General features: G+C 34.0%; 1 long non-coding RNA gene across 2 annotated transcripts in view; it reads right to left on the bottom strand.

Annotated features, from left to right (window-relative positions):
- Positions 1-7,166: 7,166 nt before the first annotated feature.
- LOC118189797 (uncharacterized) overlaps positions 7,167-25,376 on the bottom strand; it is a 46,928-nt gene continuing 28,718 nt past the window's right edge. For both annotated transcript variants that reach the window (XR_015043847.1, XR_015043846.1), the window contains exon 3: positions 7,167-7,379. This is a non-coding gene — a long non-coding RNA (uncharacterized LOC118189797). The remainder of the gene's footprint in view (positions 7,380-25,376) is intronic.

Genomic DNA, 25,376 nt, shown 5'->3' with positions numbered 1-25,376 from the left:
CAGGACTGAAAATGATGCTATATAAAAAAGTTCATCTATGTACTCTTAAAGAACATACACGTCGCACAGTTTAGCGTGTCAAATGTCATGCATCAAATCATTGAACATCCGTATCAAACTAATAAATGAATTTAACAGTATTGTTTCCTGATCAGAAGCGTATTTGAGGGAACATCAAACAATACTTACCTCGAGGTCGAAGTCCCATTAGATGAAATCTGACGTTGCACAGATATAACAGTTGCATCAGATAGAAAGTTTCAAAGCGTAGGGTGGAACGCAATTCAAGTGTCAGTATAACATAACAGGATATGAAATGAGGTAATTCAAGTGTCATGGCACACTTGCTTTCCAGCTGTTAAAGAAAGAAATCAAAAACTTTTAAAATTATTTCCCAATAGTCGTACACATTGACAGTTACGCATTCTTCTGAAAAGGCCAAATTTTAAGCATTTTATAATTAATTAAATTTTAAGCATTTTATAATTTTGTAATAAGAAATAGAAACATTTCTTTCTCAACATTTTGTGCAATATATGAAGTTAAAAACAATAGCATGAGAGTATTTTATGGTTACTTATTTTCTGAATCTAATGCATTGCAAATAAAGCTGAATAATTTTCATGTAAGAGAAAGTAAATTCACATTTTTTTCCTATTTCGAAGTATATTAAAATTTATTATTCGATTTTTTAAGCATATTATGCTCAAGTAGACAAACTACCAGTAACATCAATTCACAAATTGTATTAAAATATTCATTTATAAGTAGCATTTTAAGAAATTAAATCTAGCAGATTATAATACAGGTTTACTGAGGCGTATATATATGATCAGCTGTTTTAACACATTCAAATTTTCATGATTATAAAATTTTTCAAGAAATATTTTTAATAATTTAATTTTCGACTATTATGATTATTTAATGGAAAACTTAGCTCACATAATCGCATGTTTTAATCTTGTGAATGAAAGCTATGAATAATCACATTTTTTTTTTAATTAACATATGTATACAAAACTCAGAATGTGTATCAATATATGATTTTAAAATTTCTCTTATGGAACGTGTAGACATATTAGTTATGTTTTGGAAGCAGGCAAGATGAAAATTACGCAACCGCCTTTGCCGAGAATCGAACCGCGGACCCCTGGAATACGCGCCCAGCGTGCAGACCACCACACCACGAAGGCATGCCAAGAAGGCGGGAGAAATACCTTATAAAATAAGCATTTTTGATTTCTCAAATCAAATCTTAAAAATTTGTGAAATATTTATTTAAAGTTTTAAGTACCTGAGACCTTATTATTTTTTATTCAAAAACCAAGTTTTCAGTCCGACTTTCTTGCTGTTCCAATTTTTATGTATAAATTGCATTGATTTCCTTATTTTTATTACTTACTACACATAGATAAAGGCAAAAACCATGTTTCTGTAAAATAAAATATACTCTATGTATTAAAAGTAATTTCATATCAGAAGTACTGTGAGATAGTGATAGTGTTAAGCACTTCAGAATGTTAAATATTGTATCATGACACCGAATTTCCAATATTTTAATGTGGATGTAATTTTTTGAAATATATATTTCATTAGATTTGGAAAGAAAAACTATATGTCCAAACAATGAAGATATGATTGTCTTTAAACTGTGCTTTTTATTTCAGTGATGGTCTAATTTAATTCATAATCTTCTTCATCACCAATAAATGTTTTTGTAAGTACATAGGTAGCAAATATAAACAGATGTATATGTCATTTATTTAAAATCACAATAGCATGTTAAAACGTAGCGTAAAACATTTTTTCAAGAGATAATATTAACCAGAAATCTAAAATTTTACCTCAGCCATAAACTTTACATACAGCAAATACCAATTTTCAGTTTGCAAATAAAATAAGTATACAAAAAACGCACCATCAAGGAGTGAGCAGAGTATTATAACTCCTTGTAATGTCTGTGGTTTCACCCGAATATCGGGCGATATCTCGCTATCGAAAAGAGCGAGCGAAGAAAGGGTCACTCTTTTTTTGTGTGAGAAGGGACCGCTTTTTACTAGAGCGAAAAGTCGCTCTTTCGAGGTTGGTGCCATTTTGGCATTAGAGGGAGGTGGGATATCACTCCTTTGGAGTCGGATACTCCTCTTCCGAATTTAGAGTGATATATCATTCATTATTTCACATAAATATCCAAACAGCGTTTTTTCGTTTTGCAAAAAGGAATAATAAAAAATGTTGTCGAATTCAAACTTTCAGTTAAGATATGTATGCTTCCAGGAGAAAACTCAATCACTTTTGTAAAGAATATCCTATATTTCTCAAAAGGCCCAGATAATGCAAACTCCAGTCCAGAAAACAGAACTTGAATGACAGTTTTACTTAAAAATAATTAAGGCTGAAAAGTTTCCATTCCTTAAAAGGTAATTTAACTATACAAACTAAGCACATAGTATTCGCTACTTCTTTTCTGAGAAGCGAAAATTTAAAAACTTCCATCCTAGTACCAGCCTCGAACATCTTAGTACCAACCTATTTAAGTTCTTTGGTTTAATAGTCACAAATATAGAAAAAAGATTATATATAAAAGTAGTCTATATATAGACAATATAAAAAAAAGATTTTTAGTGTCATAAAATCCGCTTATTGTGTCTTATAGTTCTGCTAGAATGGGCTGCATACCTGTTTCGTGCAGTCTTAATTGAGAATAGAAAAAGCAATTTAAATGCGTTTTCCTATATGGATGGAATGTTGACTCTGGATCCTGGCATCCTAAGTGTGGATGATTTTAAGGGTTGGTAATTTGTTTCGTTAACATTTGCAGAAATTCTGGAAAAAATATAAAAATGTGTCAGTTCAAGATATTCATATATAGTTCGTTATATTTGATTTTCATTCCTTTGGAAGTTCTCTGATAAAGTATAAACTATGCTTATCGAAAAGTGAACCAGATTGAAAGCTCGTTCCGGGGGGGGTGTATTTGCGTTATTATTTCAGGCCTGCTATTAAAGCTCTTGTTTCTACAAAGCATTGAAAATGACTCATTGAGCATTGAAAATTTTTTTAGACTAGCATTGTATATAAGCGCTCTGAAAGAAAGGGATTCTCACAGATCCACAGAACGTCTTCAAAAATTGAATTTAATTTTATATTATATATTGCCTGACTCAAACTAATCTGCAAAAATTCAATAATTCACCATGAGATTATTCAATTGCTTTACTTTTCACCGTTGTCTCTCCACTTAGAATACATTTCACATCCTATCTTCCAGATATGAACAAAGAAGTGTTAGATTATCTACTGTTTTACTGACAGGAGAGTTTATATGTCTAAATGTTAAAAATGTTCACATAAAAACAGAATATCGAGTACGAGCTTACGTTTAGCTTCAACTAACTACATTATGACATACGCACCATTTGCAAAAATTAATTATGAGTCGAAACTTTTGTGCCGAAAATTAAACTTCCTTAATTATGCCATAGTTTCCACATAACTTTACCATATTCTTAAATGTCATCAATACGTATACTTCAGAATCAGTTATTCTATACATTGGTCAGTACTGCCGTTTATTAATAACCTAAACAGTATTTTAAAGTAACTGCATGCACATTTTTATATCAAAATTAACTGCTTTTATTTATTAAAATGCATATTTTCGCGTATAACATAATAAGTTAAGTACAGAATATATACTTTAATATACCGAATAAGAAGTTTTACTTACTTAAGTGTTTGTTGTCAAAGAATGATATGCACAGGAACTTCATCAAAAGCTCAACATTCATTAGGCTGTACATTTTAAACCTGTTACCTGAAAACTCCTTTTTTATTCTGAGGATCTCTTTATTATTGCAGATTATTGAAATTGTAATACAATGCTTCAGAAAAGACAAGTCTAGCAAGTAAATTTCTTCCCTGTAGGTCAAAAACTAAGTCTTACTTGAAGTATCTGCAAGAGTGGAAACAGGACTGAAAATGATGCTATATAAAAAAGTTCATCTATGTACTCTTAAAGAACATACACGTCGCACAGTTTAGCGTGTCAAATGTCATGCATCAAATCATTGAACATCCGTATCAAACTAATAAATGAATTTAACAGTATTGTTTCCTGATCAGAAGCGTATTTGAGGGAACATCAAACAATACTTACCTCGAGGTCGAAGTCCCATTAGATGAAATCTGACGTTGCACAGATATAACAGTTGCATCAGATAGAAAGTTTCAAAGCGTAGGGTGGAACGCAATTCAAGTGTCAGTATAACATAACAGGATATGAAATGAGGTAATTCAAGTGTCATGGCACACTTGCTTTCCAGCTGTTAAGGAAAGAAATCAAAAACTTTTAAAATTATTTCCCAACAGTCGCACACATTGACAGTTACGCATTCTTCTGAAAAGGCCAAATTTAAAAGACATTCAACTATCTCATCACCAGGAATATCACCATATGGGCAGATATATACCACCTCATCATCATATGGGCGGATGCAAAATTGGGTGCTTTCTCATCGGTGTATTTTGCATCCACGAAGAAAGAGAAAGATCTTAACTAACAGAGATCAATATTGGAACGAATCCTGATGTTTCTCACCGCTCTTCTCGTACCAACAATGACTCCAGATCTCAAATAAATATCCCAAGGAAGCTGTTAATGTATTGCAGTGCATATCATTTTGTTGCACGAATTTAAGTGACCTAAAACCTCAATACATTGATAATTCATGTAGCGTTTTTGACTAAACAAGACAAAACACCACTTAGATGAATTAAATCATTCTTTTCGATTAGCATTTATTATTAATGTAAAGCATGGAACTTTCTGCTCAATCCTACAGTATTTCTTGTTAATTTTTTTTTTTTTTTTTTTTTTTTTTTTTTTTTTTTTATGTATGACTAAAATCTTCAAATTAGTAACATCAACTAACCATTAATAAGTAAACTGTCGTTTTTTGCAAGAACTTATTTTTACACATGTGTATTTAAAGAGTGTGGTCACAAGTTTTGATAAATTTTCAATAAGTAAATAAATAAATAAAAGAGGAATGCTTCTTCAGCGTATTAAATGCTTTCAAAATAAGATGTTACTATTTTCTACAGTACGGAACAATGCCTCCACTGGATCAACGTTTGAAGAAGACACTGAATAGAAATACGTTTTGATTCTTTACATGCGTTTCTGTCTCTATTTGCAATACTAATCTAGCAAATTTGAATAACGCTTTCTTCGAATTACCTAAAACCTTTGAAAAATGGTTTGGCAGGGGCTGCAAATTAAAGTATCTAAATTATCAAAGAATAGAAATTTCGTAAATTCCATTTAAAATAGGATTTTTATGTTTGAGGAAAATAAATAAAAACGCCTATACTGTTATTTAACAGTTTCATAGTTGGCAAAAGATTCCTGAGTCTTCAAGAACATTCCTGAATGAAATGTAATTGGTTTTATTTCAGACTTAAACTTATTTTTCGTCAAACCAAATGACTTCCAGGTTCTTTGTAAAAATTGCTAATTTATTTTCATTTGAAGAAATCCTACTGGTTAATGCATACGTTCATGAAAAAAAATCCCTACATAAATATCATAGAGTTTTCTGAGAAATTCCCAGAATCAGACATTATGCGGTGAATTGACAACATACAGATTTTATATCAAATTTGTGGTTATACTGCGTTTAAGATCATGTAAAACATTTTGTGGTGAAAACGAAGCGGAAGAACACGAAGCTGCGAAACCAAGCAATACAAATTAACTCCTTAACTGCCGCGGTAAACGTACAATATTCACTCCATAGTGCCACCGTCTTTTACACAGGCGGCGTGTAGCTATGCCATGTATTAAGGGTAAAATAAATGCAAGTTTTGTTGTCTAAAAGCTGCTTACTTTCATAAAAATCTCTATATTATAATAAAAGAAAAAGTTTGTCTGTATGTGTGTGTGTATGTGTCTGTCGCCCGTGTTGCGAGTAAGCTAATAGACCCAGGACTACGAAATGTGGTACATCTAGACAAGAGTACATAGGTGCATCTAGACAAGAGCCAGTGCACCTCAAAGCGAATTTTTTTCAAAATTCGATTCAGATTTTTTTACTTTTATCTTTTTTGATGAAATCCCCTCATTTTGAATAGTTTCAGTCTTTTAGAAATGTGGTTTCGACAACAGTTTTTCATTCAATGCTCTGTATAAAATGGACTGCTGGCTGTTGAAAATGTGAGATAAAATACTTATTACATATTTCACTCTTTTTAAGATACTGAAAAATTTAGCATGATTTTTTTTCAACGGGAAGTTGGTTAATTTATTTATTGGGATAATTAATATTTGTATTAAAGGATATTGCTCATTTCATGCTGCTTATTTTCTTTCGATTTTTGGACGCGCAACACACACGTCGCAATCTTCTTATTCTGACGCGCATGTGTCTCTCGAGGCATAACAGAAAGAATTTCTTTTTTGTTCTGTCTATCTCTCTTTACTAGCGAATGGGAAAGAGGTTTGTATATTTTGAGTTATGTCATCCACAAAGCACACTTTCGATTGGTTAATGCTTTCTGATGATAGTTTCATTCTTTTAGAAATGTGGTTTTGGCAACAGTTTTTCATTCATTGCTTCGGATACTGGACTTTTGACTGTTTTCTCTTGAAAACCTGAGATTTATTGCTTATTTAGTTGCAATTCTTTTACATCATGTTTTAATTATATATATAATTTTAATTATATAAAAAGTTTTGAAAGATAGTTTTTAGGAAACAAAGTTCTTAACTTCCTTTATACCATTGAACTCTTAAGATTTTGCAACGGGAAATTGGTTAATTTATTTATTAAAATAATTAATGTTTGTATTAAAGAATATTGCTTATTTCATTACAATTTTTTTAATATATGATACATTTTCATTGAATTAATGTTTTTGGATAAAGTTGTTTTGCAGAGTAAAATTCTGTGAGGTTTTAAATTTAATGTTTGGTGTCCTCTTTAGGCATTTTTACGGTACGTTTAAAAGCCAGACGAAGGATGATTGCGTAGCGGCTAGTAAAGAATAAAAGAAAAAATGAAAAGGCAAAATTTAATGTTTAGAGTAAAATTATAATAAAAAAAAGCTGTAATGTATAATAAAAATGATGTTTGTATAATAATAAAAAATCCCCAAAATGGAATTTCAATCAATTTATTTTTAGACCAGTAAAGTGTAATATCAGGTTTATAATTTGTAAAATCAGTATACCTAAAAAAACATATATTTCTTCTGAATTGCTTGGATGTCATAGGTAAGTTTTTCATAGCAAGTCGTACCCAACGTCGTTCATCTTTCCAACGTCGAGCAGTCGCAATCCTCCTCATCTGGCATATCATATTCTCAGGTGTGCGAGCCTGAAAATACGATACGGAAAGTAATCATCTATTTCATTATCATCACGATCGTAAATATCATCACATTCGTAAAAAAGCACCTACTACAAACAATAAATGAAAAAGGAAGACACAGAATTAAAAAAAAAAAAAAAATACGTTTTACATAAACAGAAACACAAGCAATAAATGCGCAGTAACTAGTCATAAATGTCAGATATATTCGTAAAAACCAACAACTACAAACAGTAAACGGAACCGGAAGATACAAATTTTAAAAAAAATGACGTTTTACTCAAACAGAAACACTAGCCAATAACTGCGCAGTCACTACTTTCGCCGTTTCAGAATTATCCCACTCTCTAGTTCCCCTCCTCTTCTCTACATCTGGAGGTAAGAGGGTCCTACCTCCATGCTTCTCGGAATCCTCCTTCGCATACTCTATCATTGTGGTTTTGCGAATAATTTTACTGGAAGCGGCACGAAGCAAATGATAGTACATCCGAAGAACGTATATATACGCCCGTGGCAGTTAGCACATCGGTTCTGCAAGGCGTATACATACGACCGCGGCACTTAAGGGGTAAAAAAAACACGTACAACATACTCGAATCTCACCGCTTTGCCATAAAAATGCAATGCAGTTTTATACGTTTATAACATAAAAATCCATGTTTAAGTTAATAATGTTCTGAATGCCAATGATTTGAAAATTTCGGAGTGCCTATGGTTCAAAACCATTTACCTCCACATCAGGATTACTAAAAGCGAGCAGAAATAGGAAAAATTTGGCATAAGTGATTTACTTGATGCACACTAGAGGGAGCCACTGGCTCGAGAAAGTTTAAGGATAGAGATGAGAAATAAAAAACTTAAGTATCATAATATTTTTATAAGTTTTTAGGTTTTATAATTTTTTTGTATTTTATATTTATTATTATTAGTTATATCAGATTATCATAAAGAAAAACTGGTAGGCAAAAATTTCTAAATCTCTCTTTAGGAATCAAATCCTGGTCCCGAAAAATCGACGTAAAAACAATGACCTCAAACTGAAGGGCTTAACGTGACTGGAAAGAATAAATTTTTCAAGTGTTCCATTGTGAAACCCGTGACGGCTTCATTCAGTTTCCTTCCTTAAAGTCTAGTCGGAAATTATCAGTTTTCAAAAGTTGTCACAAATGAATGCTTATTTTCATAGATGGTAATCATCCAAATATTATATATTTTCTTGAGAGATCTTTTCTTTGTATCATTTCATGATCGAGAAATATTCAGTTTTAATATTTTTATAATATTCTTTACCTGACTTCATTTACAATCTCAAAAAATGTATGTATAATTAATTTTGATGTGAAAAATACATATGTAATTTGTTGATTCATTTCTGAGGAGCACTCATTGATGATTAATAATTTCCCTTTTGCATTATGAGTAAAATTATTATTGCATTTAATGTAATTTACCACTTCACTTCGTAAAGATGTATAATGTGTTGCATTCACATGTACGATTATGATCAAGCAATACAAAGAATGTAGGCATCAATAGTGGGAAAATGGTTGAAAGGTAGTAGGTCATAATTTGTTGGCACGCCTGAGGATTCGAACGAAACTAAACAGAAATTTTATAAGTATTTTTCAGTGAGATATCCAGGAAATTACATTACTTGCAGTTTGGAAATTCTCCAAAGATTGTTGGAAACGGACACTCCTTTTTGAGATGATTTTATTGAACACACCTCCTGAGTAAGGTATTACTTAAAAGGTAAAAAGTAAGAAGCCTAAATTTTTATATAATGCTAATTTAGAAGGAAAAAAAAGGGATTTTTAGATTTTTAATCAAAAATGCAGATTAAATTTCTGTGGTATTAAAATTTGCATTTTCAAGAAGCACAGGCCATTAATTTCTAGCTACACCTTTTCAGCTCTAAGCTCCACCTTCCAACTGTAATGGACGGATTTGCCCACAAGTTTAAGCTGCCTAAACTTTCAGGCTTGATGTTATGACAATTTCATTAATCACTTTGATAAATTTGTAAAAAAGGGTAGGAACGAATCCAAACTACTGAACGTAAAATCGCTTCGATTTTATTTTATAAATGTTATCTCTTCTATCTGTTTCAAAAGATATTATCATTCTTTCTTACCATGTTAAAAATTCACAAAATCAATGATTTAGTTATAAAAGCCAAGTCATAAAGTATAAAACAAGGAAATCGAACGACATTGCAGAATAGGAGGTCCGAAAAATATTTAGCAATATTTAGCACTACGATACTTCTTTGGCTATAAAAAATTTAAAAATTAACGAACAAGGAGGAAGCTAAGCTTGGCAACTGAAGAACAGAAACAGAAGTATTCACAAATTTTTGTTTCATGGAAGAGTCATGTATTATGAATACATAATTATAAATTTGAAATAACTATTTATGAAACTATTACATTTCTTTGGGTTTTATGATTGCCAGGAGGGCAAAAACAACTTTCCTTTGACAAATAGTCTGAGACGGAATGTAGATACAAGAAGCCAAATCCGAGAACAGGAAGAATGACTCAGGAAAGACGTCTGCTTTTCTTCAAACTGCTCTACTAACCTACCAATATATTTGTGCAATAACAGGATGTAAAAGAAACATACAAATCTCATTGGATAGTAATTATGGCATAGCATAACACATGACATAAACACATGTTTGTGCAATTGTAAACACATTGCAGATTCGTGCAGAAAACATAAACTAAATACCTTTTGAATACTAAAAATCTTGGATACATTTTGGAGTTCAACAGCTAAAATATTACTAACTTACTAACATTTAGAGCTTTCAAATGTTGAAAAGATGTACTCTTTTTTACACATAAAATATAACTTTTTCTCCAACTAGCTTATAGAGCTATGCATATACATATACTTACACCAAAAGAAATATTCATAATTTATATTTTAAAAAAATGTACAAAAGAGATTTGCTGTATTCCTGATTTATTTACAAATCATTCCCGAACGCACGGAATTGGTTTCTTTAAAACTTTGTATTTTGCATATTCTCTTGGCCTCGCTCTCAAGTATTGACAAATATTATTAGCTACTCATTTAATTAATACTTATCGAATTTAAATGTTTTGATTAGCGAGATCTCTCAAAGATTTTGCTTAGTTGCCCGTAACATTACGGCTTAACTGCCAGTAACTGCATTACTGCATAACTGCCCGTACTTACTTAAGAACTTACCTAATACTAATACTAATAATACTAACAATAATCGTTAGTAAAAATATTTTCGTTTTAAAATGCAATATTTTAGAAATTTATGTTCAGTTTACACTTTCACTACAGTAATTTCTTGTTTTCATATTTGTTATTTTACAAAATAATATTATTAATTTTACAAAAAGAAAATCCACTACAACACTGCTGCTCTCCATAGTATAGTGGCTGTAAGCTTCATTGCTTTTTATAGATATTCATATTAGATGCATGCACTACAAAGTTCTTTAAAATAAGGGGGAATAATTTAATGAAATAATTGGAATAATGTGGAAGAACAGCTTTCATAAAAGTTAAATTTAATATTTTACGCGTTCTGCGGAACTCAAAACTTTCAGTTAAAAAGCATTCGGTATGGACTTCCAAACAAAATGTTCTATGATCTAGAGATTTCATATAAAAACATCGGGCAAAAAATGATCTAGGGCAAATAATTGGGAAATAAAGCTGGGTAAGGAAGGACTTTTGACCCGGACGCCGAGTTCAATAAAACGGGAGGTGCACAACTAAATGTTATATTAGCCCTATAAATAAAATTTCAACTTTCTTACGGCTAATAATCTTTCATTTATGCGAGATATGTACATATATGTGTACGGACGACACGAAGAAGTTCGATTTGAATTTATTTAAAAAAATATTTTAATAGTGTCTATTACTATAAAGAAATTTACTGTATTCATTCTTAGAATAAGAAATTTGAATTGTCAGAGATATTCATTTCTTTATGTACTGCAATATATTTACAAATAACTAACAAATCTGGACCTGTATTTAAATGTGATTTGATAAGTATATAGCTATTAATTGCAATCGAGAAGAAATAATTTTTTCATTGAATACCAAGAATTTCATTGAATAGTTCCTGAGTTACGGCAGGCTATGTTTTTGTCTCTTGGAACTTTCATGCACTTAAGAAGCCGTTACCTTTAGCAATGCCATTAGAGGTATCAGCTACCGTATTTCGAGAACAGGCTCGAATCCTGGAAAATGCAGGGATTTTCTATCTCCAAATGCGATCCGTCCTCCAGAGTATTCTCCATTAAATTTAGGACCTGCATAGTAATGAGGCAGGACTATACCTACACTGACTACCAATAAGTATTTGGACACCTATGCAAATAACGATATCTGCGGTTCTAAGGTATTTCACGGACTCCGCCGGTATATATCGTGTAGGAAAGAGCATCGGCTTTAGTCGCATGCAGGATGCCTCGCAGTTCAGAGCTCTCTGATTTCGAGAAAGGTATAATTATATGGTATTACAAATGTGGCCGATCCAAGGGACATATCTAGTGATCTGAAGTACCCAAACTCGACAGTGGCCTATGTGTTTAAGAAGTGGAAGTTGAGCGGTAATTGTCGGAATGTGATCCGAATCGGCAGACCAGCGAAACTGGGAGATAGAGACCGACGAGTGCTGTCCAGAAAAATTCGGAAGAACCGCACCTAACCGATGCTCCTCGTCCGCGAGGAGTTTCAACAGGCATCCGGGAGTATTGTTTCAATGAATACCATCCGTAAGGAAACACATCTGCTTGGTTTTCGTGGTCGTGCTGCTGCCCTTAAGCCTTGGATCCCAAAGTCCAACAGCGCTGCTCCGTTAATGTTGTGCAAAGCACATCGAAATTGGACCATAGATCAGTGGAAACGGGTTCTCTGGAGTGACGAACCTTGATTCAAGGCCTTTACCGTTCGGATGGCAGGGTCTGGGTCTGGCGTCTACCTGGAGGACATCTCCTGCCAGAATGCATTGTGCCAACAGTCAAGTTCGGCGGAGGTGGAATTATGGTCTGGGGGTGTTCCTCCTGGTATGGGCTGGAACCCTTGGTCCCCATTCATGGTAAGCTCAACTCCGATGCCTACTGCACTATTTTGGATGACAATGTGCTTCCTACGTTGTGGCAGTTTTACGGGTTGGACCCCTGTTACTTTCAGGACGACAATGCCAGTTGTCATGTTTCGACGTTAACCAATGTTTGGTATGGTGCCAATGGAGTTCATCGAATGGACTGGCCTGCCCAGATTCCAGACCTGAACCCTATCGAGGACCTCTGGGACGAGTTGCATCGCCGAATTCAGGGGTGCACTACCCGTGCAAAATTGGTGAAGGAACTTCTATGTCTTCTCCAAGCCGCGTGGAAGGAAATACCACTAGCTGTCATACAAAGACTTGTGGAAAGTGTGCCCCGGAGGGTCCACACTGTAATTACCTCTCGTGGAGGCTCTACCAACTATTGATTTTGAACAAAGTTACTTTTTCTTTTCTATCGCATGTGTCCAAATACTTATTGGTAGACAGTGTATACAATCGATCATTATATTCTGGTGTCCTTCAGTTCTATCTGTGCCTGTAATTAATGTAGGCTTTATCGGCATAACGGTTAGCGTTTAATGGCATATGGTTAAAATGATCGTGGGTCTGAGTTCGAAATCCTCGAAAAGGTTTGGTCTTTGCAAAGGAATTGTGTTTGCCCGACATGAGGATCTTAAAATACATGGCGAAACGAAGTCCTCTGGAAAATTTTGATAGTAGGGAAAGAGAGTTGCGAGCTCGATCAGAAAAGGGGCAGACCTGCACAGTTAGTGTAGAGAGATTATACGTGTAAGAAAATGACGAAATTTTGTACTCCAAGCCATTTCGATGTACACATGCTTCCAAATGCATTAGTCCAGTGCCTAACTGATTCGATTCAAATGTAATTGTAACTATGTCATGCCTTGCCGGTATTTAGAGAAATGGAAGGTACTGGAAAATTATAAGGAACAAAGAGCTTCAAAGTTCCTCAAACTGCTAATTTGTGTTTCATCGGAAGAACCTTTTTTGGTCAACGCAGAAGTGTATGAAAAAATCCCTTGATATATAACCTGGGCACATTCTCCCAAATTACTAGAATCTGACGTTATGCTTTTTTCCGTTAAAAAAATGCGAAATATTTTGAGTTACGACACAAGGCAATAGAAATTACACATATACAATACACTCCAAACTAACCTCTCTGTCATAGAAAGACAACGCAGTTTTGTTTAACATATAACTTTTGCTACAATAATTTTCTGGTTGTCCAAGTTCCGCTGCGAGAAGCGAATAGAGTAATTTATAAACATTGACATAGGCAACCATTTGACATAGATTTTTAGGTTGCCTATGTCAATGTTTATAAATTACGGAGTGCCTATGGTTCAAAACCATGCACCTCCACATCAGAAAAATGAGGTTCGAATCCCGCGAACGGGCTGGCTGCATGGGCGTTTTCGGGGTTTTTCCCATGTGTAACGTGTATACGAGTCAGTTACCCTAGAACATCCTCCCCGAAGGCATCCCTCTCCTTAGGCAGATAGTCCTAGTGGGCTTTGCCATAATTAAATAAACCAAACGAAACCGAACCACATCAGAAAAATACCTGAATAGCGAGCAGACATAGGAAAATTCTATAATTGGCTACCATGATGCTTAGGTCTTAGGTCTTAGGTCCTCGCTCATTCAAATAGGTATACGACCCTGAAGTCTTTACCTATCTATAACTGCCTTTAATAGGAATCCTAAAAGTGAAAAAAAATTCCAAGTATTGGAATAAACCTGTACACTTGAAGTGTTGAATGACATCCAGTGTGGCAGTATGTAACAGTGGCATAGCTTTGGTAAAATAGCGATTCAACATCTGAAGCATAACTTTCACATCGTAAAAGAAATTTAACACATCTGTAGCATAAAAACTTTGGCATAACTTTCTCCTCGTAGGTACTACGGCTGAGTGTCCTCTTTCCTCCGTGTCTTGGAGCAACAGAATAGCGTTGGCATAGTAGTTGAGACATATAACAATAGTGGGCGGAGCATAGTTGCACTGACCAAACGTTGAAGTTTCATACACATAAGACAAATCATAGTCCTGCCTCCGGGGGCGCAAAGTCCATATCGCTTTGCAATAATTAAGTAAACATAAATACGAGTAAACAATGAAAAGTAGATAAAACATTAAATTCACTATCGATCACCATAATCTGAATCTGAATCTTCATTTTCAATTTTAGTTTCAACTACTAAGAGTTTTTACTAATATTTCAGGTGTGCCTAAGGCCTTTCGTAAATTTTATAAAAACTCAAAGGTGCATGAGCACAGCGCCCGAGGCGAAAAATGGTGAGAGTGGCAAGTCATTCGGGAAGGCAAGAGTTGGATCCAATCCAAAATCTACTTGTATATTTTCAATCAAGATTTTTCGTACATATCCCTAACGTTGGTAGATACGAGAGAAGTCACATGATCTAACGTTGCTTCCTCATTGGTGGGAATTTGTATGAACATAAATTTACTTTTTTGATGATTAATCGAAATTTTCAAGTGATAGAGTCCTAAATTAATACTATATAAGTACCAAGGCAGTGCATATTAGGTAGAAAATTAGTTTGCAGGCGAGTAATTAATTTAGAATTTTCTATATCTTCCTGCAGTGTAAAAGGGGCGGGAAGTCACATGGTCCAATTGAAAGCTTGGAATTGAATTTTCCATGAAGTCGAAACGATTCACTACACACAAATAAAACAATTTGCACAAGTCCATTTGTTATTATAGTTCAATAACGTGCAAAATTTTTTTACAATTTTAAAATGAAGAAGAGAACAAACTTGAAAAATATATACACTATTTACACTATTTACACATTCACCATTTTGAATTATGGTGAATGGAGCGTGGTCGTTTGACTTTACTTTCAATTGTAGGGTCGTAGTTTATAAGATTTTTGATGGCTTCATTTTGAGAATTGTTTATTTTATTAAAGAAGTTATGCGCTGTGATGAGAATTTGTTCTTGAATTTCTGGAATTTTTAAATCTTCGTAGAGAATCGTGTTCCTCACAAACCAAGGAGCATTTGTTATTGAACGCAAAACTTTATTTTGCAGAACACTGATTTTCTTTCGGCTTGTTTTATTTGCAGTAGCCCAGGTCGGGACGGCATACAGAAGAATCGGACGTATTAGGGTCAGATAGAGTGTTCGCTTCGTACTTAAATTCAGTTTGGAATGTCGTTCTATTAATGCGTAAATTGCCATAAATGCGGCATTTGCTTTGTTTGTAATATAGTCGATATGTTCTTTAAACGTGAGTTGATTATCAATATGAACGCCCAGATATTTGTACGAGTTTGCAGTAGGAATGGGAATGTTGTCGATTTGAATATCAATTTCCACAGGGAGGAATTTTTTGTATCTTCTATACAGAACTATGCAACATTTTTCTGGATTTAATTTAATCTTCCAGGTTTTACACCAATTTTCTATAATTTTAACTTGCTTCTTCAATTTATCATTTGCATGCTGTGGGTTCAGAGAGTTAGTTAGGATGACAGTATCATCTGCATATTTAAGAATTTTTGAATTATCTGAGTTGGGCATGTCATAAACATAAATGTTGAAATTTCTCGGAGAAAGAACAGAACCTTGAGGCAGTCCTCTTTGAATAAATTTCTTAGATGACAAGGTATCCCCGCATCTAACTTGGAACGATCTTTCTTCTAGGTAAGAATTGATGAGTTTAAGGAAGCTATTAGGAAGTGAGAATTTGGCCAATTTATAAATCAGTCCTGCATGCCACACTCGATCGAAAGCTTTCTCGAAATCGAGGTAGCACGCAGCAACTCCATTTTTCTTATGAAATTCTCCTGCAATAAATTCAACTAGATTTAAGATTTGATGGGTGGTGGAGTGACCTTCTTTAAATCCGAATGGTTGATTATCAATTTTGTTTATTTCTGCAATGTATGGATTAAGCCTTTCGCTTATAATTCTTTCGAAAACTTTGCTAATTGCCGGTAATAAGCTTATCGGACGATAAGAAGAAATTTCTTTAGGGTTTTTTCCAGGTTTGATGAGCATTATGACTATTGAGTGTTTCCATTGTTTGGGAAAATATGTTAATCTAATGCAAGCGTTAAAGAGATTTCTAAGGATGATGATACAGTTATTAGGGAGGACTTGAAGAGCTTCATTGTTGATCTTGTCGTAACCTTTCGCTTTTTTCTTTTTCAGGTGCTTGATAATATTTTTAATTTCTGTAGTAGAGGTGAAGTTAATAAAATTTGAGTTTCTTTTTAAGCGAATTTCTTCGACCGTGTTGTTAATTGTATATTCTAAATCTTCATTTTCTTCAGTGTGCCTTTCGTAGATTTTTTCTAAATTCGAAGACATAGCCTCGGCAATTTCTTCTTCCGAATTTTTTAGTTGGCCTTCATAGTTAACGGGATAACTTTGATTAGTTCTTGAGGTGCGGAGTGACCGAGCAATTTTCCAAACAAGGTGTGGTTGTAAATCCATGTTTTCCATAAGGGAGTCCCATTTATTTGAACGGAAATTAATAATTTCTTGAGAGATTTTTCTGTTTAAATAATTAACTTGAGCTTTTATTCTAGGACAGCGAGTGAGCTGCCAGCGTTTTCTTTGTCTGTTCCTTTCTTTAATAATATTGAGAATATTTTGAGGGAGCTTCTGCTTGCTATTCTCTTTAATGGTGTAGGTAGCAGTGGAAATTGCATTTTGGATATTCTTATTAAGTTTACTGATTTCCTTTTCAATTTCTTCAGGGTTATTTATGCTATTGTTGCATGGAACTTTAATTAGTTCATTTTTATAAATTACCCAATTTACTTGAACTCTTGGTTTGATTAGCGGTGGGTAAAACCCATAAAAGTCAAATTTGATCGGATAATGATCGGAAGTGAGTTGTTCGATAACTTGCAGATGTGGGGTGATGTTGATATTTTTTAGGATAACAATATCTATAATAGATGTTCTTCCATCATAGTGATATCTTGTAGGGATGTCAGGGGCAATAATACGGATATCCGAGTTATTTGCGTAATTGTACAATCTTCTACCATTTCTGTTGTTTGAGCGGCAATTCCAATTTGTATTTCTTGCATTTAGATCACCCGCAATAACAGTGGGGTATGTAAAATTTGTTAAGGCGTTTAGATCAGTATTATTGAGAATATTGCTTGGAGGATTATATACATCACTATAATCGGACTAGAGAGAGCTATTAATACCCGATTACTGTACACAATAACGGGTGGCCAACTATTCTTAACACTTTTGCATATGCTGTATGTTGTTTCATTTTAAAATCGAAAGTTTATACAAATCGAAAATGTCCCCTCCCCCCAAGAAAAAAACCTATTCAAAAATATTCATCCCAACTACGTGTTCAACGTGATTAAATAAATTTGGAATTTAATATAAATATAATTTGGAATTTAAATAGGAATAAATTTGTCAAGTCTTCCATCGTCGAGCCCGACAAAATTTCGTAGAGTTCAATGCTTATTTAATCTATGGCAATCATACGAATATTATGTATTTCTTTGTTTGGTTTCATGACTGATAATTATCGAGTTATAAAATTTTTAAAATAATCTACAACTCATTTTACTTTACTCCCAAAGGATATGTACTTTATGTACTTGAACATCTAATATTACGTCTACACAGTACAAAGAATGCAGAAGTGCATAATAAGGAAATCCGTGAAAAAGAGTTGGTGATAGATTTTTGGCACGCCTAACCAAGCTAATGAAACTAAAAGGGAACATTATAAGTATTTTATATGTCAAAGCCATTAGATTGTTTCTGCTTAAGAAATTCTCCAAAGAAATCTCGGAAACGGACACTCCTTTTTGGGATGCTTTTATTGACCACAACTCTCGCGTAAAGGTACATAGGTCACTCTGAAATTTTTGAAATACGCACAGACGTTAAGTGGAAGAAAATAATTAACGGTTAGATGTGAAAATATGAATTATTTTAGCATAGCAGATGATTTGCTATTCGACAGCTGCAGAGAGTTTAACGTACAACAAATTTTAGGGTGAAGGGAAAATGGAAGTGATGCGAGACTATTATCGCACTATGATTTTTAAAGTGGGACTAAACGATGAAGAATGCGTTCAACGTCCACAATCAGCATTTGGAAATGAAGGTACATCTCGTGCTATTATATTCAGATAGGTTGCAAATTTTCACATATGACACATACTAAAACATCTAAATTATCAGAGAATAGGAATTTAGAAAATTTTGGTAAAAATATAATTTTTGTCTGGGGAAAATAAATTTTAAAAAAAAGTATGCCATTCTTAAACAGTTTTATAGTGGCAAAATTTTCCCGTGAATCTTCAAGAACATTCCTGAATTAAATATAATTGGATTTTATTTGACACTTAAATTTATTTCCGTATAATCTGCTGTCCTGTTCAAACTAAAGAACATTGAAATTATTTGTTCAACCTGCTAATTTTTTTTTCATTGGAAGAAACCCTACTGGTTAACGAAGACATTCATGAAAAAACTCATGACATCTTGGAGCAATAGGTGAAATTCCTAGAATCCGACTTTATGCGTTCAGTTGACGCCACTTAACGTGATAGATTCTATATCAAATTTTTGGTTATATTGTGTTTAATATCACGCTAAACATTTTGCGGTTGAAAACAGTCGAAGACCAATGCAGCGAGGGAACCGAGCAATACAAATTAACACACATAGGACTCACCGCTTTGCCGGAAACGGCAAGGCAGATTTATTAAATAGGAACACTTAAGCCACTAATTTTGAGTGTGCTAACAAGTTTCTTTTTTAGTATTTATATAAGATTAGCATTGAGAAGAACTGGTGGGCAAAGCGTTCTAACACTGTCTCTATTTCCAATGTTAATTAGACACTTTCATTGAAACTAAAAATTCATGGTATTACCCACAACCTTTTGAAAATATTATATATTAATCGCGTCAGGTTTTAAAATCCATTGTGTCTACGAATAGAAGCCTAGACCCGAAAAATCTATACAAAAATTGTTATCCCAGGTTAGGACTTAATATGATGTCAAAGTGAAAGAATAAATTTTCCAAGTATTCTACTGTGGAACCCTTGTCAGCTTCATTCAGTTTCCTTAAAGGCTACTTATTATCAGTTTTAAAAAGTTATCAGAGATGAATGCTTATTTCAATCGATGACAATCCTCCGAATATTATATATTTCCATGACAGATTGTTTCTTTGTATGATTTCATGATCAAAATGTATTCAGTTTTAATATTTTCAGAATAATCTTTATCTGACTTGATTTATAATGTCCAATAATGTACGGATAATTAATTCTGATGTGAAAAATCGATCTGCAATTTGTTCATTCACGTCTCAGAAGCACTCATTGATGTTTAACGTTATCCCTTTTGTATTATGAGCAATGATTTTATTGAACACACCTCCTGCGTAAGGTATTACTTGAAAAGTGAAGAGTAAGAAGCCTAAATTGTTATATAATGTTAATTTAGAGAAAAAAAAGATTTTAGATTTTTAATTAAGAATGTAGATTAAATTTCTGGGGAATTAAATTTTGCATTTTCAAAGACAGGACATGGAGTTCTAGATATAACTTTTCTTTTCTAAGCTCCGCGTTCTCACTGGCAACTGACATTGACGGATTTGCCCATAGCACTTGCAACCGACAAGTCTAAAATTGCCTAATCTTTCAAACTTGATGTTAAGACAATTTCATTAATCACTCTGATAAATTTGTAACAAAGGGCAGAGAGGAAACCAAACTACAAAAAGTAAAATCGCTACGATATTTTTTTATAATTATTATCTGTTTTAGTTGTTTCAAAAGATATTATCACTCTTTCGTACTATATTACAAATTCGTAACATGAATTATTTTGATAAGAAACAAAGTCTCGAAGTATAAAATGAAATCAAACTACATTTGCAGAATAGCGGGTCCAAAAATATGGCCACCAATAACTGGCAGTGAGATTCTTCTTTGGCTATAAAATATTAAACATTTACGAACTAGGAGGAAGATAAGTTTTTCAACGGAAGAGGAGGAATACAAGTTTTTGTTGTATGGGACAGTCATATGTTATGAATAGATAATTAAAAACTTGAAATAACTATTTATGACCGGAGGACAGGAAGGATGATTCAGGAGAGACAAATTCATTTCTTCAAACTGCTTTACTAGCCTACCAATATGAGGGTGCAATATCAGGATGTCACAGAAACATACAAATATCATGGCATAGTAATTACGGCACAGAATGTCACATGACATAAACACCTGTTTATGTAATTGTAAAAATGTTACAGATTCTTACAGAAAACATAAACTAAATACCTTTTAAATGATAAACTCGTGGGTGCATTTTGTAGTTTAACACCTAAAATATTACTAATATGTAGGGCTTTGTAATTTTGAAAAGATTTACTCTTTTTTTTAACCAGAAAATACCACTTTTCTCTCAAAATAAGTTCTAACAATTTACATATAAATACGCCTACACCAAACATTCATTCGAGCTTTGGAGTTACTGCGAGCTGGTCGCTTGGTGAAGTGTTTGATCGTGCGCGTAAGCAGTTTTCGATGTTTGGTTTTTGATTTTTGCAAGTGTTTTCATGATGGACTTGCCTTTCCTTTAGGATCGGTAGGTTTTTTTGGACTGTTGCAATGAATCCAAGTTTAGAGTACATTCAGACTTTAAACTTAATTAATGATAAAAATGTTATTGAAAATCTTATTGAAAGTGGTTCAGGAGAGGAATTAGATGCTATATCTACCTATTTGCAAATCCAAAAAAATATTATTGATAGTGGTAAAAAAATAGTTGATCCAGAAGTTGAAAAATTGCTTCAGGTTATGGTAGCCAAACTCTTCAGTAAACGGCAATTAAAAAATGTTAAATCTTCAAAGGAAATTGATGAGATTGTAGGAATTGGTCAGATTCTGACCCAACAAAACATGAATAATGTCAATGTGCAAGACAATAACTCTCTTAAGCAGGGTGAAACTTGGATTAAACCCAAAAAAACGCACAAGCGTAATTTAAGTGATAGCAGTAACTCATCTGTTACAACAATAAAAAATAGATATTCTACCCTTAGAATAGATGACGGCATGGAAGTCAATCAAACGCCCAACACAAACCCTCAGGATATGGACCAATCAGAAGAAGGCGAATTCATAGCCCCTAGAAAAACTGCAAACCGTGTACCGCCGATTATAATATCTGATGTTACGTCTTGGAAGCCCCTTAGAGCCCTTAGAGATGAAATTAAAAAAATTACCACCGCTATGGAGTGTGTACAAAAAGGTGAAGACATCCACATAAAAGTCAAATCTGACGATGACTATCGCTCAGTCACAAACTTTTTGGATAATAAGGAAATACCTTATCACACTTTTCCCCTACCAAGGGATAAGCCCATTAGAGTAGTAATAAAGAAGCTTTCAGTGCATACTAAAACTGAAGAAATATTAGAAGAACTCCAACAATTAAAAATTCCAGTTAAAACGGTTAGACAGATAACCAAAAAGATTGACAATGAAATTGTCAAATAGCCAACTTTCCTTGTAGAAGTCCCACGGACTGTTGAAGGAAAAAAGATATTTCAGGTAACACATATCTTGGACCTTGCAGTCAAAATTACCTCTTTCCAACCAACCCCAGGACACAAACAGTGCCATAACTGTCAGAGATATGGACATAGTCGCTCCCACTGGAAACATAAACCAAGATGCTTAAAGTGCGGATTGAACCATATCACCACTAGCTGTACAAAAGATAGAAATCTTCCAGGAAAGTGTTGTCTTTGTGGGGGACCCCACGTCAGTTCCTACAGGGGTTGCGAAATGCACCCTGACAATATTAAACGTAAGATTGCTGAAAAAGAAAATCAAAGAGATGCCTGGAGAAAGACAAGAAGAAATCCTCCAGAAAACAACTTCGAGAACTTCCCCCCATTACCGAGTAGCAGAAACACTAACGAAAATGTTAATGAAGCCAGTCCCTCATCAGCCAACCAGAATGAAGCTCACGAAAGAGAACAATTAGGCTCCGCCCCGGATTTCCTGAAATGGATCAAAAATCTATTTACTCAAGGCAAAGCGCTATTTGAACGCTTTTTTAAAGCCAAGTCAATAATGGAAAAGCTCCAAATAGGGTGGGAAGCCTCTGAACTTTTAGCAAATTTAAATTATGAATGTTAATATTGTAAATAACTATGCAAGCCTTCAACTTACTGCCTCCAGCAGTTTCAATTTCGCCTTCTTTAATGCCAAAGGAGTTCGCGGCAAGAACACTGAGATCATAAACTTTCTTAATTGCCATGACATTGATATTTTCTTAATTAATGAGACACATCTTCGAGCTAGTGATAAATTTAACATCCAAGGTTATAGAACCTTTAGAAAAGACAGAGAAAATAACAGGGGTGGTGGCACCCTGATTGCAGGCCACCTATTTTAATCTCCCAAGTTCTAGTAATATTGAAACTACTGCCATCATAGCTCACTCTCGCACTAATGAACCTATTGTGATTATGTCTGCTTATAATCCCCCGGGACATAATATCAGCAACAGTGACATGAGCATCTTTAGCGGCATTATGCTTCCCACAATACTAGCCGGAGACTTAAACGCGAAGCATCACTCCTGGAACTCTCGACGTGTAAATGCAAACGGGAACTTCCTTCATAATTATGCCCTTACAAATGATTTAAGTATCTTTGGACCAACGGATCCCACCAGATACAGCCATACTGGCAGTGCTGAAGTTCTTGATATTGTTATCACAAAAATATTGCACAAATTCCCTTCCTACAAGTTTCACACCAGCTAACTTCCGATCATCTGCCTGTCAGATTTACTTATTACGGCTTTGAAAAAAATATTCCACTTAGAAAAATCACAAACTGGGATAAATTCATTCATTCTCTGGAAAAACTACCAGCGCATCCTGCTTTAGCCGATATTACTGACATTGAGTATCAAATCACTAAGGTCAATAATTGTATAAAAAGTGCTCTTGACAAATGTACTAAATATGAAGAACATAAAAAAGAAAAACTTCCGGATAACATTATTGACAAAATTAAGGACAAAAATAGCACCGCTAAAATTTGGCGCCGTACTGCTGATCCTAATATCAAAAGAATTCTTAACAGAAAAAATAGGAATATTAAAAATCTTCTAAGTGAATACAGATCTGATAGTTGGAATAATTTATTAGACTCAATGGACTTCAACCCTGATACAGTGCGGCGTATTGGGAAAGCGCTCAGAAAAACTCATAGCGACAACATTGGACCGTTGCACACCGATACTGGAATCGCATATTCTGAAAAAGATATGGCAGAAGTTCTTGCAACACATCTTGAAAAAACCTTCACGACAAATAACTGACAAGATGAAGATACAGAAGAGGAAGTTTTTAATTTCATTATTCACCTTCCTGATAGAACAGATTAACAGCATATTGGTTACACCTCGCCCATTGAAATTCAAAACATAATAAAAAATCTGAAAAATAGAAAGGCCCCCGGCTACGACGGGATAACAAATAAAGTGCTCAAAATTCTCCCCAAGGGATATATTGTCCTAATTACCAACATAATTAATGCTTGCATAAGGCTTAACTATTTTCCGCAGCAGTGGAAAATGGCACATATCATTACTTTTGTTAAACCTGGCAAAGATCCAAAAAATGTTAACTCTTATCGCCCAATCAGCCTGCTTCCAAGTCTTAGCAAAGTTTTTGAGCGAGTTCTACAGAAACGGCTGACCAGACACTTGGAAGATAGAGGGATAATTCAAAATGAACAGTTTGGTTTTCGCTCCCAGCATAGCACAGTACATCAACTTCTCAATGTTACTGAATTTATTGCCGATTCCTTTTCCAAAAAGAATACTATTGCAAGCTCTTTCCTAGATTTAGAAAAGGCATTTGACAAGGTGTGACATGAGGGACTCCTCTTTAAGCTACACCTTGCTCATCTGCCTATAAATTTTATCAAACTAATGTTATCTAAAAAATCGCAATTTTCATGTCAAAATCAATAATACTTTATCCTCAAGAAAAAGAATCAAAAGCGGCGTCGCCCAGGGAAGTGTTTTGGGGTCAATTCTCTTTAATATCTTTACTAATGATATGCCAATCCCACTAGAAGAAGCAGTTAACATCATCGCACATTACCTCAAATCTTGGAAACTTAAAGTCAATCCGGCTAAATGTCAAATTCTGCTCTTTAGAAGGTATAGAAAATTTACTCCAATAAACGTAAATATAAAGATAGAAGATCAGCCATTCCCCGTCGTCAATAGTACTAAATACCTGGGTGTCATTTTTGATTCACAACTCCTCTTCAAGGAACAGACAGCATATGCCTTACGGAAAGCTACAGCCGCAAAAATGGCTCTGTACCCTCTCATCAAAAGAGACTCAAAATTAAACATTCAATTAAAGAAAAGAGTTTACATGATGCTGATTAGACCGACACTACTTTACGCAATTCCCATATGGGCTACAGTGTTCAAAACGTACAGACACAAGTTACAAGTCTTTCAAAACAAGATTCTAAGAGAAATAGTTAATTCTCCTTGGTATGAATGAATGAATTGGTATGAATTGAGGTATCTATTAGTATTTAGTCCTGAGGACTTTTACTCAGAAATTGTTTACCCTGCGGGGTACGTCTTAGTGAGAAGTAAATCCACTTTATTTAAAGTGGAAAGTTTCTGGTGAAAACATCGTCGCATGGGTGTCGCCATCTATTGGAACATCAGGAAGTAATAAGAAGTAAATTTTGAACTTAGTTTTCCTCTTCTGCTAAATCAAGAGCAATCTTCACCGCTAAGAAAGCGATAGAAAGTTTTTCTGTATTGGATTTAGCGGATTTAATATTAACTGCAACATTGTTCATA

The sequence above is a fragment of the Stegodyphus dumicola genome, chromosome 11 (genome assembly GCF_044657685.1).
Source record: "Stegodyphus dumicola isolate Sdum_Otavi_A_Nest chromosome 11, ASM4465768v1".
Lineage (NCBI taxonomy): Eukaryota > Metazoa > Arthropoda > Arachnida > Araneae > Eresidae > Stegodyphus > Stegodyphus dumicola.
Note: the sequence above shows the minus strand (reverse complement) of the source record. Positions and strands in the feature narration are given on the sequence as shown.